The sequence below is a fragment of the Dipodomys spectabilis genome, unplaced genomic scaffold (assembly GCF_019054845.1).
Source record: "Dipodomys spectabilis isolate Male_0828 unplaced genomic scaffold, ASM1905484v1 ptg000649l, whole genome shotgun sequence".
Lineage (NCBI taxonomy): Eukaryota > Metazoa > Chordata > Mammalia > Rodentia > Heteromyidae > Dipodomys > Dipodomys spectabilis.
Genome location: NW_024871326.1, coordinates 60,610 through 78,947, shown reverse-complemented (window position 1 = coordinate 78,947; position 18,338 = coordinate 60,610). Strand labels below are relative to the sequence as shown.

The 18,338-nt window shown below is 61.2% G+C and overlaps 1 protein-coding gene across 1 annotated transcript in view; it reads left to right on the top strand.

The window, feature by feature from the left end:
• The window catches only part of Rbm19 (RNA binding motif protein 19), a 61,349-nt gene that overhangs the window by 21,076 nt on the left and 21,935 nt on the right, over positions 1–18,338 (top strand). The gene's annotated exons all lie outside the window — the stretch shown is intronic.

The following is an 18,338-nucleotide window of genomic DNA, read 5'->3' as shown; positions in this document are numbered from 1 at the left end:
CGATCTGCTGGGATGCCAGCCCATCACCGCCGGGGGCGAATGTGGCACATCCACGGAGGGGAATATTATTCAGCTATCAAAAGGAGTGGGGCACATGAGCCACAGTGTGAATGAACCTTGAGACGTCCCCTTTTACCTGGTGACACCTTACCCGGTGTGACACCAGGCGCGAAGGCTTTAGCTGTGTACCGCCGTTGGCATGAAATGGTGGGCAGGCAAGTCCGGGAGGCAGGGAGGCTGCATAGAGTGGGGGCATGAGGCCAGGGGAGAGTTGAAGAGTGCGGTGGAGGCTTCTGTTTGATGTGGCGGAATGTCCTAAAATTGTCTGGGAAGGCTGCACCACTTGTGTGGTATTGTCTGATTGAGTGAATCGTAGAAGGGGTGACCAGCAGGCTTGTCTGATTGAGTGAATCGTAGAAGGGGTGACCAGCAGGCTTGTCTGATTGAGTGAATTGTAGAAGGGATGACCAGCAGGCCTGTGTGAGCAGGAACAGGAAGGACCTACGCACAGATGTTCCCACACGTAGCTAGGTTATGATCCCGCCATGTTGGAGACCAGCCGGGTGTCTTTCGGTGGGAACACAGCTGCACCACCTTTGCTGTGTCCGTACAGCGGAATACCACTAGGTAGCGAACAGGAGCAGAGTCACAGAATTACACAGCAACCTGTTAACTCCAGAGCATGATGCCGAGGGAGCAGGCCTAGCTCCCGGAGGTCACAGCTGTGTGATTCCTCTAGCGCTCCTGAAATGACAAGACAGGAGGTGACAGACACTGGTGGCCAGGGATCGGGGAGGCCGGTGACTGTTTCCGTGAGAGGGCAGGTCCTGCTGGTCCCCAGGGTGCCCACCCCAACCCTCTCTAGAACTAAACAGGCACATGTGGACAGTGTGCAATACACAGGAAGTCTAAATTCCCTGAAAGGTGGTATCAAGGTTGATTTCCTGGTTATGGTAAAGTGCTGAAGTTTTGCCAGAACTTAACACTGGGGAAAGAATATATAATCACAAAAGCTGGAAGTGTTTGGAACCAAATACCCCATGCTACAAAAGATGGAGAGTAATGAGTCGCCCATCCCCAGGGGTAAGTGGAATCCGTGAGGGCTGCTGAAGAAGGCGTTTGTGATGTCTTGACAGGCCAGGCTCCTGGGGTCAAAGAAAGGAGAATTTTCTAGGTTTGGGAGACAGCCACAAAAGTGCTCTTTGTCCAGGAGGAAATAAGCAGAGCCTGGGGAGAAAGAAATCACCCAACTTTTCTACCCCTCTGAACAGTTTGTACACTGGGTTCCATAAATCTAGGCCACTTAAACCCAGGGAGGTGACAGGGCTGGCCTAGTAAGCCTATTTTATTTCTTGGGATCTATTTTTATCTAGGAGGTTCATGCACAGACTTCCTGGTACTATAGTGACTCGGAAAAGATATGAAGAATCTAAAATTAATATTCAAAATATTCATATTAATCTTAAACTGTCTTCAGGGTAAAGAAACACTGCTGGAGGTGTTTCTAGATCCTTTTCAGAGAACTGAGAAACGGGGTCTGCCTGCCTGCTTGTCTGCCAGCGTGCCTGCCTCTGTCTCTGTCTGCCTGCCTGCCTCTCTGTCTGTCTGTCTGTCTGCCTGTCTCTCCCTCCCCCTCGAAGGCTCCCTGGAGCCCAGCCCTGGGAGCTCACCGAGCGCGCTTGCTCGTGAGCTGATACTTTCTGAACCTGAGCCACTCGCCTTGTGGAAACAATTTTAGATTCCGCGACCCTGCCGGTCACCAGTGTGTCCACTGGGGACATTCATGGCTAGTGTGGGCCATCGCCGCCCGGCTAGACCCAGCACGCTTGCTCAAGACACTGGGGTACCTGCGGCCTCGTTTCTCTCCATCGTCAGCTTGGAAAGGAGGCCAGGTGATTTCCCGTGAACCAGCAGTGTGCCAGCCCGAGAGACTGCATTCTGCACCCCGTCCTAGCGGCGGAACTGCTGAGGGAGTGAACCCATGACAGGATCAGACCAGACCAGCATGGCAGGCGGCTTCTGCCGTTCCAGGCGAGCCCAGGGGTCATGGCTGCCTAAGTCCTCTACAGGAGGATTGTGAGTCTATTTGGGCTCCACAGGGAGTGGCATAGTAATCGATTAGTAATGTCTGGTACAGATGCAGGCGTGGCATCTTTGACTGCTCACCTACAAATGTGCTTCTCGCCTGTCCGCCTGCCTCCCTGCCTGCCAGGAAGCTGGCTCCCCTCCTGTGGATCGCTGCTGGCTCCCGCAGCCGCCTTCTCTCCCCTGCGGGGCCGCTTTGGCCCAGGTCCCCGCTGCCATCTGAGTTTGTCTGCAACTCAGTTACGAAGTGACTGGCGGGCTCGGCAAAAATGGGCTGAGCGTCTCCTATCTCCGGCGAGACTGGGCCTGTGGCTGTGCTAGTGAGGGAGGGGCGGGGGTTAGGTACGAGTTCCGTGGAAAGCCCCAGCTACGGCGCTCATTCATACCACTGAGCCCAGACTCGTGTCCAGTGCTCCGACTTTGCCAGGACCAGTCCAGACCCGGGACCTCATTCTTTTTATCTTTGTTACCCTTCCCAGCCGCTCTGCCCCACCTCGCTCCTCAGCTCCTGAGCCTGGCCCGTGTAGAATGGGATTCATTGTGCCAGGCAAAGCCGGGATAGTGCTGCTCTTGGTGGGGAGGAGAAGGAGGAAGGGGAGGGTGCCCAGAACTCTGTCATTTCAAGCCTCTCCATCGCCCTCCAGAATCCTTCCTTCTCTATGAGCAAGTTTTGCCCTTGGAGAATTCTCTTGATCCTAAAACCAATGTCCTTCAGATCACTTGGGGAGCGGAGCAAAACCTTAGCAGCAGGGTGAGTGTTGGGTGCAGCGCCTCCCCCCGTCGGTCCCGCGACCGCACAGGTCGCACCGGTGTTCACCTCACCGCCGTGCAGATGAGGGACGAGGCCAGAGAGGTTAAGCGGGCCCCGAGGTCTCCTCGCCAGTGAAGTGGCAGGCCCACGTCTCAAGCCCAGGTTCTGGTCTCATCCTTTCCCTGATTGGGTAGCGAGGCTTGATGGAGGTAACCCCCAAACAGCCGTCTCCCCGGCTCACAGGGTGCTGAGAGCCTCTTGTCTTGGAGCGCGGCGCCGCAGGCCCCCACAGCAGCTTGGCTGGTGGAGTGAGTTACAGCCGCCGCCTCTGCGCCCGAGTCACTGCTCAAAAGGGGGCGCAGGCAACGGGGACGCGTTTGTCCGGGATGCACGAGGCCGCGCCCAGGCGGTGGGTGGCTCCCTGGCCTGACGCAGGCCGACGGGGCCAGAGGACCCCAGCCCTGCCCCCGTCCCCGGGACAGCCCCGCCAGGCTGAGTGCCCTGAGCGGCCTTTTTCCATCCCAGCCTCAACCTCTGCCTCCCCTCTCGGCTGAGCTGAGCTGCGGCCTCCACCCGTCCGTTTACGAAAAGAGAGCAGGCATCTGTGCTGCCTTCCATGCTAACAGCCTCTCAGCCTGCGACTGGGCACCATGGGAGCTGTGCGGACCGCATCCCCTAGTGGGTGGGCACCACACCCCTCTGTGTCCCCTACCTGACCTCTGGCCCTGGCAAGCGAGGGGGACTGCTAAGAGCGGCTGTTCTGCCAGGGCACCCGGGGCTCACACCTGTACCCTTGACTACTGAGGAGGCCGAGATCTGAGGATCAGAATTTGAGGCCAGCCTAGGCAAGAAGGTCTGTGAGACTCTCATCTCCAGTTAACCAGCAAAAAGTCAGAAGTGGCGTCCTGGCTCAATTGCTAGAGCACCAGCCTTGAGCAAACCAAGGACAGTGCCCGGCCCTGAGTTCAAGCCCTAGTGTAGACACACACGCACAAGATCGGCCATTCCCTTGATCTCCAGCTCCAAGTCCCCTCCATCCTGGTGCCGTTCGCCCCATCATTGACCTCCCCGGGGGAGGTCCAAGTTCTCAGAACAAAGTTGGCACATCAGAAACAGCCCCGCCGCCCGGCCCGGGGGCAGGGGGTGGGAGGGGGTGCATCTCGGGCTGCCCGCTGCCCAGTCTCCTCCTCCCTCTGCACCCCTGGCCTGAAGTCCTGGGGACTCTCTTAAGGGTTCGGCCACTCTGCCTGCAGCCGCTGGAGCCTCTCTGAGCCCCACCCCCACCCCCACCCCCGAGGGCGGTGCTTCCTGCTCCAGAGGAGTCGCTCATTTCCATCTCATTTTCGAGTTATTATCGAGCTGCCGGTGGTGAGGGTATTTTGACAGCAGCTGTCAGCAAGGTGTGAGCGTCTGCCATCGCCTCCGATTGGCTGAAGACACCTATGGCAGCGTGCTGTGCATCATCCCAGCCCCCACCCACCCCGCCAGAGGGGCACGGGGAGCGTGGAGGGAGACGGAGGATGGGGTGTCCAGGGAGGCAAAGCAAACAGCCCGGCCGCCAGCGCAGAGCGGCCGCTGCCAGGCCCAGCCAGGCCCCAAACGTCATTAGCATTTTTCTGACTCCCGCCAGAAAAGACAGCCCGTTTAAAAAAAAAGACTCCGATGGCGTCTTGTGTTTTATTTAATTTATTTTATTCGAGGTTTTGGGCAGTCGAGGAGGAGGGGGCATGGAGAGGATCCATTCAGACAACCATTTAGGCTTGTCAGAGTTCATTGATTGAATTAGCAAGGCTTCCCCTCCCAGCTTCCAGCAGCCGGGGCTGAGCCCACAAAGCTAGAGGTAGCTGGTGGGGGGGGGGGCAGAGAGCTGGCTAGGGAACTGGGGGGGGCCTGCCCCGCCCCCCCCATGGCCTCTCGCTCGCTTGCTCTCCCCTCTGCCAAATGGAAATGAAGGCAGGTGTCTCCCTCCTCCCTCCAGCCGTGGCATAAATCTAGTTCCACGGGTGTTTTTTCCCAGCGAGGCGCATCCAGGCACGGCATAAATAACGCCGTGCCTCCGCCGCCTTTTACCTGAGCGTTTAAAATGCGTTGTTTGTTTGCTTTGCTTCCGTCTGAAGTGTGAACGCGCATGTCAGCCACACCAGGAGCAAACACACTCCGGAGGCCGGGGGGGGGGGGGGGGGGGGGGGGGGGGGGGGGGGGGGGGGGGTCGTCGGCAGGCAGATGGCGTGTCTGTGCCAGGCCCGCTGGCCACGGCGGCAGGCGGCACTCCCGCGTCCTGCCCCGCCCCCTTTCCCGGTGGGCAAAGCCCCCTGCCTGGGGGCCACACGGCCCTAGCCTGCTGTAATCCGGTCTGGCTTCTCCTGGTTGGGGCCCCCACAAAACTGAAGAGAGTCCCCGTCTCGGGTCGTGTGCCAGTCCATGGCGGCTGTGGCCCCCCTGGAGGCTGTCACTAGTGTCCGAGGGGTGGAGGTCAGGAGGCTGCTCCTTCAGGAGTGGATGGAGGGGGGAGGATGTGGCTGTTGAGAAAGGGGCCTTGTTTGGGGATGGGGGGCAGGCACTGCCGCACGAGGTTGGCATGGCTGGAGGACCTGCCCCGGGACGCTTGCTCACCGATCTGGACCAGAACCAGGGGCAGGGCCGCCGCTCCACCCTTGCCTTCGTCTCTCCTCTCCTGGTGACCCTGAGCCGCATGTCCGGCTACATCGCCACACGTCCCTTCCGTGTTTCAAGGAGAAGTGGAGGAGGAAGGGGACCAGTACCCTGTGAGCCGCTTCCTCGGGTCCGGCTCTCTCCCTGCGTCTCTGCGCCAGGGGCTGGGCTGAGTACACCTCCTGGGGCTGGGTCCTGGGGTCTCCATCATCACAGAAATAAGATCCTAGCAATTGTTGGGGGGGAAGAAATCACAAGTGCCTGGTGTTCACTAGAAACTTGATCTTGGTCTCTTGGCCTCCAAATCTGAGACACACAGTTACGAAGTTCTTTTATTTAAGCCAAAAAAGAAAAAGAAAAAAGCCTGCTAGGCTAAAGGGAGGGCCAGCTACGCAGCAGTTGGACTCTCAACTCTAACCCATCGTGTGTCTAGCAAGTGGAGAGCCAGCCGCCGTGGCACACACTGGACTCGGCCACCCCCTCTCCCCCAGAGACACCTCAGCTCCGGCTTAGTCCCCAGAGTCGGCAGGGCAAGGAAACAGCAAGTGGACTTTAAACCACCGGTGTTCAGGCCGGTTGCTGTAGCTCACACCTGTAATCCTAGCCACTCCACAGGCTGCTGACCATTCAAAGCCAGCCTGGGCGGGAAAGTCTGTGAGAGCCTTCCTTCCAGTTCAGCAGCAAAAAGCCCGAAATAGAGTTGTGTGTGATAGAGCACCAGCCTTGAGCAAAAAAGCTAAGGGACAGCGCCCCAGGCTCTTGAGTTAAAACCCCAGGCACAAGAACAGAAGCCCCGTCCACGGAGACCGGCGAGGAAGGGCCCCGGGGTGACGCCCTTTGGCACCCTTTCTTGGGCACACTCCTCCCACTGGGGAGCAGGAAACACAATGTGTCCTCCTTCCCCCCGCCCCCAGCCCCGTCCTCTTCCTCACAGGGAGGGGACAGCAAGGCCTGCATCAGCCGTCTCTGTGAGCCGGACAGCCTGAGGAAGGTTCGGGGTTCGGGTTGGGATCTGATTGGCTGGTCCATCCCTGTAGTTTTCTGTTTCACTTGTTTTCCTCACACAGAAGCAGATCGGCAAGGCCCTGCCTACCTGGGTCCTGGCAGACAGCATTCGTATTTCATCTCCCCGACCGGGGCTTCCTCCGGCTACGGGAACTTAGATTATTTTGTGGAGGTGTGGATATAGCAAGCTGCACGACGCTTGTCCTCTTCCCTCCCTTCCTGTGACAGCTCGTTAAATTATTCCAAGGGAGCCGAGCGCTGCAGCTAAATTACCACGACGCGTATCATGGCAACTGGCCCCGTGTCACCACTGTGGCTCTTCTCGGAGAAACTTGCTCAGGAGAAGGAGATGGGCAGGGGATCCAGGACCAGTATACCAGGGCAGGTGGGGGATCCAGGACCAGTATACCAGGGCAGGCGGGGGGTCCAGGGCCAGTATACCAGGGCAGGTGGGGGATCCAGGACCAGTATACCAGGGCAGGCGGGGGATCCAGGGCCAGTAGACCAGGGCAGGTGGGGGATCCAGGACCAGTAGACCAGGGCAGGTAGGACCAGTAGACCAGGGAAGGCAGGGGATCCAGGACCAGTGTTCCCCCATCCACCCTCTCCCCCCCCCCCCCCCCCCCCCGCACCACCATGGGGCAGGGCCCCAGATGGAAGAGCCTCACATGTAACTGCAGGCGAGGGGAGGGCTGTAGGTAGGGCCTGTGGGTGGTCTGGGGAACTGGTGTGGCAGTCATACTGGCACTTACAGGAGACACTGGCAATAAGAAGGGGCGAGGCAGAGCCCCCCACTCTTCATGCTCCTGATTTTGACTCCTGTTTGTTTATTCACTTGAGGCTCGGTTGAGGCCCCGCCGTCTCTGAGCTGGGGACGTATACGCGCACAGCACAGGGCGTGGAGCATGGATCAGTATCTCTGCAGCTCAGTAAGGGATCGTGGGGCAGCTGGCGCCAAGAGCACCACCCAGCGGGCAGGAAGGCGACCCTTGACCCGAGGCGGGTGACCCCGCCCCGGCGCCTCCGCCTGGTGCGTGTGGTCATGGCCACGCTGCGCTGCGCTGTGCGTCCCCGGGGAACCGGAGCCGTGAGGGTGCTGCAGGGCCCCCACAAGGCTCCAGAAGGAGCCGGGGCCTGTCTGTGGGTCTGTCCGTGGGTCTGTCTGTCCATCTGGGTCTCAGCCAGAATTGTACTCCCACACTTGCCTGAAACACCTCATGCGTGGCAGGTGAAAATGTGGGGTACCCCAGTTAGGACTGTCGGGGTCTTGCTGGGGTGGGGTGGCTCGGCAGCGCACTTGCCTGGCATGTGTGAGGCGCTGGTTCCCGGCCCAGCACCAGTGTTTCCCAGTGTGTTTTGGTGTGTATGTCTGGGCCTACAGCACTTGTACTTACCCAGGCTGCTGGTCGCACGCCCAGGACCCCAGCAACTGGTGGGAAAGAGGGGGTCCAGTTGCCCTTGGGCAGGGAGGGGGGCCTACTCAGGGGCCCCAAAGCAAGAGGGTAGAAGTACCCAGCTTGGGGTGCTGCTTGGAGTAGTACTCTGCTCACTAACCTGCCAACTAGAGTCTCAGCAGCGCACCACCACCCCCAGCCCCCACCCCCACCCCACCCCCCCACACCACCACCCCCTCCCCCCCCCGTGTGACATCTGGGCAAGTGTCCGCAGGAGCCTTGTGCAAAGCAACCGGTCAGAGTTCCTGCCATGGGATCCTGGGTGCATCCTCAGCTCCTTGGCAGCCTAGCCGATAAGGGAAGCCAGTGCTTCCACCAGGCACCACGGATATCTGGGTTGAAGCAAAGCACTAAGCTTTTAGGAGGAAGGAGCGAGCTGGCACTCCAGCCATAGTTAGAGGGCATTTGGTGTTTGCGCGACCCACAGATCTTTTGTCTCTCTTTGGGAAAGTGTCACATGGTGTGTGATCATTTGTGCAGAATCTGCGCGTGTGGAGTAGACTGTGTGTGTGCTTTGCCTGGTCCTGTGGACCCAGAGCCTGGGCGTGAGACTCAGTGGCTTATTGGATGATGATGGGGAGGGGGTGGGGAGGGAAGGGGAGGACGCTTCGGGCCCGGGTCCTGGCAGATACAACTGAGAAGCCCGGGGCTGGCCTGACCTGCTCCCTGCAGTGAGCGAGCTCTGGGGTGGAGCAGGGTGGGGAGGGGGGCGCTGGGTCACCACAGACCATCGTGAACCGTCCACCCTGCCTGCGGCCACCAGCCAAGGTGGACCAGAGGCTGGGATGCAAACTCTAGCTCTGTGTCTGCACAGGCAGCAGCGTGCGTGCGTGCGTGCGTGCATGTGTGACTCCAGAGCCAGCCCTCCGCACACGCCTGTGTGCATCTCTTCCTCGACGCCAGGGCTTGCCACCTGGCTCGGCTAGGGATCGAACCTGGGGCCCTGCAAGTGCTAGGCAGGTGCTCAGCCCTGAGCTTCCCTTCCTGCCTTTCTGGTTTTTCCTCTACTTTGCGGCCCTGGCGATGTCTTCCCGCCTGGTGCCTGCCTGCCTTGGCTGCGGTCCAGTTGCAGATGGCTCTCCTGGAGCGGCTGCCTTCCATTCCTGCTCTGTGTGCACTGGGGAGAAGGATCCTCGCCCCCCCCCCCCTCCTTCCAGGCCCATGGCTAGTCACCCATAGGACAGATGGATGGAAAGGTCGGGGTTCGCGGGGTCCCTGGCCCAGGCACCCGCCCTCACTGCCGCTCCTCAGGTGGGCAAGCCGGGGCCTAATGAGGCTTGCCGCCCGTCTCCTAATTGCCGGTCGACTCGGTCCTGGGCGGCCTCTCCTGAGCGCCCTGTAAGTACCTGATTAAGGAAAACGAATCCGGGGAGGCGGGAGGCGAAGCCGCTGGGTTCAGAGCGGGGCAGGCGCCAGCGCGTAAGTTCGTCAGCGTTGTGGGCCACACAGTCTCTGTCACAAACGCTGCCGTCGGGCCACAAGGCCGCTGTCACAGGTGCAGCAGAGGCCGCCAGGAGCCTTGGCGACCCTGGGATACTTGGGGGGGCGCCGGTGGCGTCTCGGCCACTCCTGCCTGCTGCCCGCTCCGCCGTCCCCGGCAGCCCCTGTGCTGCTCATGACAGACAGGGACGTGCGGGCCCCTGGGGACCCCTCCACATGGCCGCTCAGGGCTGGGCGAAGAGGGCGCTGCCGAGCCCCGATCCGCGGGGGCTGTGTCCCATGACAGCCCACCCCGCCCCTCGGTAAAGGTCACCCCGACTGTCCCAGCTACAGCCCGCCGCCCTCGCGACTCCTGGGACTCGCGGGGGACCCACATAGGGATCAGCTGGGAGCAGGTGGGGCGGGCGGCACCTCTCGGCTCAGCTCCGAGCTAGGGGCAAGCGCACTTCCTGTCCCGCAGAATGGGCTTCGTGGCCCAACTGAGAGCCAGCCCGGAGCGCGGGTGTCTCCACCAGCCTCGCTCCCCCCCCCCCCCCCCCCCGTGCCTGCCTCCCCTCCTGCCCTGGGCAGGTTCGTGGGGGATGCTGGAGGGTGAGTGGGGCCGCGGGCCCCTCTAACAGACGGGCAAGCTGAGACGCAGCCCCCCAGCTCCCATCTGTGCCTCAGCCTCCCCACCTCCCTCGGTCTGGGCCGAGCCTGCCGAGCCAGGATGGCAAACCCAGCCCCACTGTTCCCCGTGGGGTTCCACAAACACATCTGGTCCAATTTCTGTTGCGTGGCGGTCGAGTGCAGCCAGGGAAACCAAGTGTGCCTTTAATTATCTCCCACCCTGCCTGCAAAGCTTTGATTATTGTCCTCCGACGGTAACTCCACGTCCCACCCCCCCCACCCCCACGCACCTTCCCCAGACCCTCCGGCAGAGCTGCCAGCTGGGCCTCGGAGCGAGCTGTGACCACACTTCCCATCCTCCAAACGGACGGGCCGGCGCAGCCGGGATTACAGGCAGCCCCTCTCCTGCAGAGCCGGGAGACAGAGCGCAGTGCAGCTTCTGTGCTTCGCCTCACATGCCATAATTCCCTTTCCCTCCTCACCTGCTGCACAGGGCTTCTGGAGCCGGATGGCCGGGGCAGAGGGCACCCCCTTTCTTCATCGCGGCTGGTTCTTCTCCGCGTTCCTTCCCTCCCGTCTTGTCTCTGTGATTTTCCCGCACCCCAAACCTCATCTGGCCCCAGTGGGTCTTTTTTTTTTTTTTTTAAGTCGGGAAAAGAGCCTCTCCCTCTCCCATGCATAGCCTCCCAGATCTAGCCTGGCTAGAACGAGCCTTCTCTGATCCCCCCCACTCCCACCCCGGGCCCCCACAGACAGACCCACACAGAGCCCCTTGACTCGCACCGCCTGACGGACCAGCAGCTGCCCGCCGCGTAATCGAGCCGGGTTCTCCATTAGCCTGTTGAGACCCCCAGCAAATGGCACGCCTCACAGATCCATCTCAGCCTTTCTCGGCATCTCCAAACTCGCCAGCCATCCTGAGCGCCAGTTGTTTTATTGTTGTTTTCTTTCCCAGACTTTTAAAAATAACAGTGGTCCCAGCTGGGCCGAGCTGCCGCCCCCCCTCCTTGGCGCGCTGGCAGGCTGGGTGGCATGAATCACCAGCCGCTCGCCTGCCCGCCTCCCCGCAGGCCCCGGGCAGCCTCCAAGGCTTCCGTCCCGCCGCCAGCCCCAGGCCCGGCTTGCTCGGGAGCTCGGGTTGACACTGCCCAGTTACTGCAGGCACACCCAGCTGGGATGCATTGTTGGGCAGATCATCAGGACACTGCGGGCTCTGGGCCGCCAGCATGAGCAGGGCCAGGCAGAGGAGTCTCTGAAGTGGGTGGCTGTCTGGGGCACGGGTGTCTGCTGTGTCCCTCCCACTGGGCCATAAGAACTCTTCTAGAACAGGAATCTCTGCAGACATTTCTCCCACTTCCTCCACCATCTGCCTGGTGCTTCCTGGGGGATTGGCAGCCATTGCTAGATGTTCAGGCCTGAGGACCGGGGCGGGCGCTGCCCGGAGTGGGGGCTCCGTGTGTAGGCAGAGGGTGTCCCCACCTCCACCGTCAGGGAGGCCAGGGTGTCGCGAGCCCCTCGCCCTGGGCCAGGTCCCCCGCTCAGTCTGCCCTCCTGCGGGTCTGGGGGCCTTGAAGGAAGTCAGTCCAGTGCCACGTCCGCCAGAGGACAGGCAGTCGGCCAGTCGCTGCCCCCCGCACGGCCAGGACCCAGTGGTGAGGGCTGGAAAAGAGGAAAGCCAGGAAGGGACACACAGCCATCGGTCCACCCACCTGGAGTCAGCGGAGGTATCCCGGCATTGTTTGATGAGTCTAGGAGACGCCGTAGCAACTGCTTGTGTTTATAAAGTTTTATTGGCACGCGGCCATGCTGGTTGACTTACATACTGAGTGCTGAGGTGAATAGTGGATAGAGGGGAGGTGCTCTGCCTGTCTGACCTGGGGCTGTCAGCCATTCTGGAATCTACCACTGTCAGCCCCACTGCCCTTGTCGGTCAGCAGCTTCTGAGCTCCATGGTGCTGGGCCCAGTGGGGCCCATGGGGATGGGGACCCGTCCCAGTCCTGGCGTTGTGGTGGAAGTCACGGCGGGAAGCCGGCGGTGTCGTAGATCCATTCCTTGACTGGCGTTAGGCTCATAAGCAGGCCAGATCTCTCCTTCTCCCGCACGCTCTCAATGTTTGCCCTTCCCCCGTTCACCGTGTCCCCGCACGGAGGCTAGGCCACCCGAAGGTGTTAAATTGGTTCTGAAGGTCCACCTCTGGCTGGCACCAATTTCATTAACCAGAATCATCCATTTATTTTCTTACAATGGGATTAATTGTGTTGGAGGCGGCCGCAGGCCAGAGAGGAGCTGTCTGTGTGCCTTTCACAAACTGAGCAGAGGGACGCCCAGGCCTCGGGTGTGAGGGAGGGCATTGCTCCTCTCACCCTGCTTCAAGCAGGAGAGAACTGTGCCCAGCGGCCCACGGGGCTCGCAGGGCTCGCAGCCGGGCCACGCCTCTCCGGATGCCGTCCTCCCGCTCCTCGGAAAACCGGAATGACATTGCATGGGCTGGACAATCGCCGTTCCTCAGAGCTCTGACAGACCGCGGCAAGGGCTGAGCAGGGGGTGCTGGTCCCGTGCTGGGCATCACGGAGAGCCCTGAGTGGGCGCACACATCTCTGCAGCTCCATGGGGAGGGGTACCCAGGACCCACGACAAAGCCAGTCTTCAGAAACGGGGCTGTGGGTCTGCCATGGACCAGCCGTGACTCAGAGGGTGGGGTACCCCAGGTGCTGCCCCCACAGTCACCCCCTGCATAGCCAGCCTCACAAGTGTCTCCCAGCCTGCATTTCCTGCCTTCATCTCGGCTCTCTGGCATACCTGTGTCCTGCCAGGCAATCATGGGTGGGAGGAGGAAGTTACTAGGGTTTCCCTGAGTTCAGTCTCTTGTGTCGAGAGACCACTGTATTTTCTTGCTAGATGCTCCAGGTAGACCTGTTGTGCCTTTAACATCTTAAAGGCACTGACAAGGTATGCAGCAGAGGTTTGCTGAACTCCAGCCAGATTCAATCCCAGAAGCCTTTTTACTCAGAGTTCCCATCAATGTCCTTTAGGAGGAGTTTAAGACCCATGAATTTTGAAGTTGCCTTGTGTGTGTGTGTGTGTGTGTGTGTGTGTGTGTGTGTGCGCGCACGCGCGCTTACATGTGTGTGTTAGCACACATGCACACGCTGCTTCTAAGATCTGAACTCAAGGCCTAGGCTCTGTATTTGAGCTATTTTACTCAAGGGTGGTCTACCACTTGAGCCACAGCTCCACTTCTGGCTTTTTGGTAGTTCATTGAAGCTAAGAGTTTCATGGACTTTCCTGCATGGGCTGGCTTCAAACCCTGATCCTCAGATCTCAGCCTCCTGAGTAGCTAGGATGACAGGTATCTAGGGTGACAGGTATTCTCGCCTCTGTCTCTGACTTGACCTTCAGATGCGTCTTGATTCTCAAGCCAAGGAGAGATCCACCCCTTTGTAGTACAGGGTGCTGGTGGGGGGGTGGGGGGAGGCGGGGAGAAGGGGGGTTCCTCCAACCTCCCGTGAGGCCTGGCTCACCGCGGATGGCCCTGTGCATTTGGTGGGTCTGGAAGCGGCCTGTGTGTGTGTGTGTCTCGGCCTCCTCACCTGTACAACAGCCCGCAGGCCCTGCCGCAAGACCGCTGGCAGCCGTGCACTCAGGCCCAGGCTGTGCCCGGCCCACTGTGTGCCCTCAAATCTGGGGCGGGGATCCCGAAAGCACCTCTCTACTTCCGTGTATTTAAAGATGCACGGAGAGTCAGCGAGCTGGGCTGCTGTCACTCGCAGAACGCACAAGTCCCGAGGGCCTGGTCTACCCCGGATGGGAAATCAGTGCCCACGGCGGCCAGGTGAGGCGGTTCACCATGTGTGAGGCCTCCCGCCGCCCGTGACCAGCGCACCGCAGCCATGCTCCCACGCACCATGTTCCCTCCTCCTCCGGCTCCCTCGTCTCCCTCCCACCTCCTCCCAGTGGGCGGGTGGGGCCCCGAGCCAGGCCCCCAGAGCCACTCCGGATTCTGTGGTGGCCACCGGGAATGCACCCAAACTCAGCGCAGAGCCATTTACCCACTCATCCCCAGGACTCCTCATCTAGAAAACGAGGGGTCACGCTTGCCTGGCAAGGCCCCCCCACGCTCCTCTGCCACCTCCTCGGGAGCAGAGCCATTTTCAGCCCCCCAGAAAGAGGCAAGAATGGAAGGAGTGGGGCGCGGCTGGTGCCGGGGTGACTTTCCAGGCTGAGCGGTGGGTGATCGGTGGAGAGTGGGGAGAGGACGGTGAGGAAGAGGTTCCAGCTCTTTGTGGGTCCCTCAGATGACCGAGCGCCTCCCCCGCGCGAGGCGGCCCCGGGCTGCTCCACACGGTTCGCCCTCACACCACATCCCCCCGTCCCCCACGCATGGCCACGCCTCCCCCTCTATCCTGCTGGGACTTACGCACCCCAGGAGTAGATGTAGGCACTTTGGGACCCCAGACAGCGCTGCGCCCAGAGCTGGCCTCCTGCATGGTCGGGGGCGGGGCGGGGCGGGGGGGGGGGGGTGGTGAGCCCTGACTCCACTAGCACTGAAGATCCCAGTGCCAGTCACAACCCTGGGTGCTTGAACCGGAGCCAGTTTCCAGCAAAGGATAGGGGAAATAAGCAAACCCACCCTTCAGATGGCGAGCCAGATGGATGGGGGGCTGGTGGGACCAGGAGGCAGCATTAACTAAGGAGGCCAGACAGGCAAGGCCTGTGGAAGAGGCAGCCTCGGAGCCGAGAGCTGAACGACAAGGAGTCTGTTGTGAGAAAATCTAGGGAAGGAAGGTTCCGGGTAATGCGAAGGGCAGGTGCAAAGGCCATGGGGCAGACTTGTCTTTGGTGGCGCAGGGAGTGAGGGGAAGGCCAGCTCAGGTTCTCTGGAGCAAGGGAGGAGGGAGAGGGAGAGGAAGGCACTGCCTTGAGGCCCCGGCAGGAAGTGGTGGGGAGCCAGGGTGATGGGTGGGAGCCCCGGGCCACAGAGCCCACGCAGGCCCCATGCGGCCCCACGCAGAGCCCACGCAGGCCCAACAGGCACCTGCCGGGCTGCGTCCACAGGCAGTTAGGAAGCCTGTGGTGTAGTTGCAGGGCTTCCTAATGCCAAGAGACTTGGCCACGGGTGCTGGCCGCAGTGCGTTCTCATCTAAAACGCCCAGTCCTGGGGGGGGAGGACACCGACTCCCAGAACAATGCCTTGAGGCAGGTGAGGGAGGCCCCGCCCACCCCACACCCCACATGTCGCCCAGGTGGGGTGCGGCCGGGGAAGACCATGCTCCCCGCCCCCCATCCTTGGGGTCGGTCGGGGAAGACCATGCTCCCCGCCCCCCATCCTTGGGGTCGGTCGGGGCGGAGCAGGGACTCGGCTTGTCCAGAGGGAGGAGCCCCTCCCCCGCCCGCCGGGGATGGCGGGGCCTGTGTGCAAACATGTTTTGCATAGCCTGACTTGTTTATGGTGGCCAGGCGTAATTGACTGCCCCCCCTCCACACCTTGGAGCCCCCGCCGCCCCCCACACATACCGCCACCACCACCACCACCCCCGCGGAAGAAATTAGAAACGTGACAACAAACTCCACTTGTCACACACACACACACACACACACACACACACACACACACACACACACACACGTCCCTCCCCCACCCACCACCACCACCAATCACGCCCGCCGCAGGCCTGGCAGAGGGGCGGGGCCGCGGGGCGGGGTGCGGGGAGGGTAATTGGTGAGCCCGGGGTGAATGGAATAATTGGAAAAGTGAGGTGTGAGTTTGTTGGGAAGTGTGAGCGCGCGTCGGGGGAGAGCGAGCCGGCCTGGCCCCTTTATTCACAGCTTCGGATACAGTAATTGCTATTTTGTGCTTCGTATTATCCTCGCAGCGGGGAAGCCCGGGCCGCCCGCCCCCCCTCCCCCCCCATGCCACGGGCCGGGGAGGAGTCCCCAGGTGCCCTCTGGTTGCCCGGCCTCCCCTCCCCCACCCTGCCCCCACCCATGCCCCCCCCCCCAAGAGACGGTGCGGGCAGAGGGACTTCCTTCGGGAGCTGCTCTTAAAAATGGCCCTGTGGACTTGGCAGTCAGAAAAGGACCTTCGTAATGGCTGCTAGTTATATGTCGCTTATCGCCAAGGAGCTAAAGGTACTTCATCGATTTTTTTTTCCACCTCCCTCCCCCGCTTCCCCCCCCCCCGCCCCCCCCTTATTTTCTTTCTTTCGAATTCTCTCTCGCTGGCTCTCTGTGATCGTTAGGCACGCACCCGGGCCTGGCCACGGGTCCCCGTGCAGTGTCCCGGGCCTGGCCACGGGTCCCCGTGCAGTGTCCCGGGGCAGGCCACGGGTCCCCGTGCAGTGTCCCGGGGCAGGCCACGGGTCCCCGTGCAGTGTCCCTGGGCAGGCGCCCTCCTGAGCCCTGTCACGGGGAGGCCGCAGCACTGCTGTCCCCAGGGTGGGCACACAGCCCAGAGAGGGGCAGAGCCCAGAGGCCCAGCGGGGCGGGGGGGGGGGGTGCCCTGAAGTCTCAGCTGTGCATTTTGGGAAGTTCCTTCTCAGAGCTAACCCTAATCCCACACTGCCGCTCAGCTGGAGCCGTGCTCTCCCAAAGCCGCCATGGCCGCCCTGACCTGAGCCGTGTGGCAGCTCAGGCATCCTCCGACGTGGCTCCCCCCGCCGAGCCCACAAAAGCCACTTCCGCGGGCCACGGGAACCTCGTCACCAGCTTCTTTCTCCACCTTTTAATTATTTCCCTCGCCTATCTCCATGCACGAAGCGCCCCAGTTACAGCACGCCGCAGAGAGACAGGACTGAGCCTCAACAGTCAGCCTCTCCGTCTCTCTCACGTGCACGCACAGATACACCGCGCTAAGAAACCTGGGCAGAGGGTGTTGGTTGTCCTCACCCGGAGCCCAGGACCCCCAGGGCAGGGCGGGTGGTGTGCACGCAGCCCGTGGAGGAAGCTGGGCTCTGCCCCCTGCGGGCCCCGTGGCACTGGGCAGACCACCGGATGTGTGGGGCTCCCTCAGCTGCTCCCACAGGTGGCTTCCCGCCGCACCCCGGGCCCAGTGGTGCCCAGCTCCTGGGAATGACTGGTCCCTGTTCAAGGCGGGGGGGAGGTTGAAGCATGGTGTACATAGCAGGCTGGTGCCTGCATCCCGTTCAAATCCCACCACTTCCTAGCAGGCACTGTTGCTGCTCCCGACAGCTTCTCGGTCTGGGAAATGGGGCCACAGACAAGCCACGCGTCCCTAGTCATCCTCACCCCCGCTCTGTGGGCAGGGGTGAGTTATCACTAACCACATCCACCTTCATGGTTACCACTGCCTCCTCTGTTGGTGCCAAAACTTCCTCTGGCCGAGCCACAAAGATCTATGTCTATTCTTCTCTCACGGGGGCCTCCAACCCCAGGGAACCGGCTCTTGTCGGTGCAGGGTGATGTCAGCCTAGCCTTGGGAGGTGGGGGTGGGGGGGGGGCGGGAGGGAGCTAAGCCCCAGAGGCGGCCAGGGCCCATGGTTGAAGCACCTGCCCGACCCCCACACTCTTCATCAGCGCCATCATACTCCAGGCGTGAAAGCTCTCAGCCTCCATCCCTCATGTCCTAGTGACTCGGAGTCAAAGAACCATTTGTGCAAGCAAGGAACAGATCTGTGCACCCCTGCCCTGCTGTGTCCTGCTGTGTCCCCGACCTGGGGATTAGCGCAGGGACCGAGGCCCTGCGTGTCAGGGGCCGGGTCGGCCTTTAGGTGGCAGCATAGAGCAGGGTTTGTGGGCCGTGCTCCGGCCTCCATCTCACCCCACCTGCCCTGTGTCTGGTCCTCCACCCGGGCCACTCTAAATCTAAATCGGCCAAGAGCTGCCTCACAGCGGGGAGCTGGCCGGTTCCACACCCACTCTTCCCCTTCCCCGGAGGCCGGCCCTGTCATCAGCTGGACGCACGGAGGGGGGGGACACAGGGAGGGCCGCAGAGCCGGAGGAGACGTGCAGGTTCATTTTGAGGATTCATAATGCTGCATTTACACACCGTCCTGCCTCCGGAAATGGGGCTGGCAGATGCCTGGTCATGCGGCGGGGCCGTGGGTTAACGTCTCGGATTTAGCTTATATCATTTCACAAGAGCTCGAGGCCTTTGCTGTGTTCCTTACCTGATCCGTCTGTGGCCCAGAGCCTCCTAGACCGGCAGGGGAGGGAAGGAGGGAGAGAGAGGTTGTTGTATGTGTCGGGTGGCCATCAGTGTGTGTAGATTTTCAAATAAACTAATACCTCTCTTCGGATGCCATGCACATTAAATATTTATCGGTAGCAACCCGGGAGTATGGATTGGATAAATGGACATTAGACGGTGGTGGGCGCGGGCGGG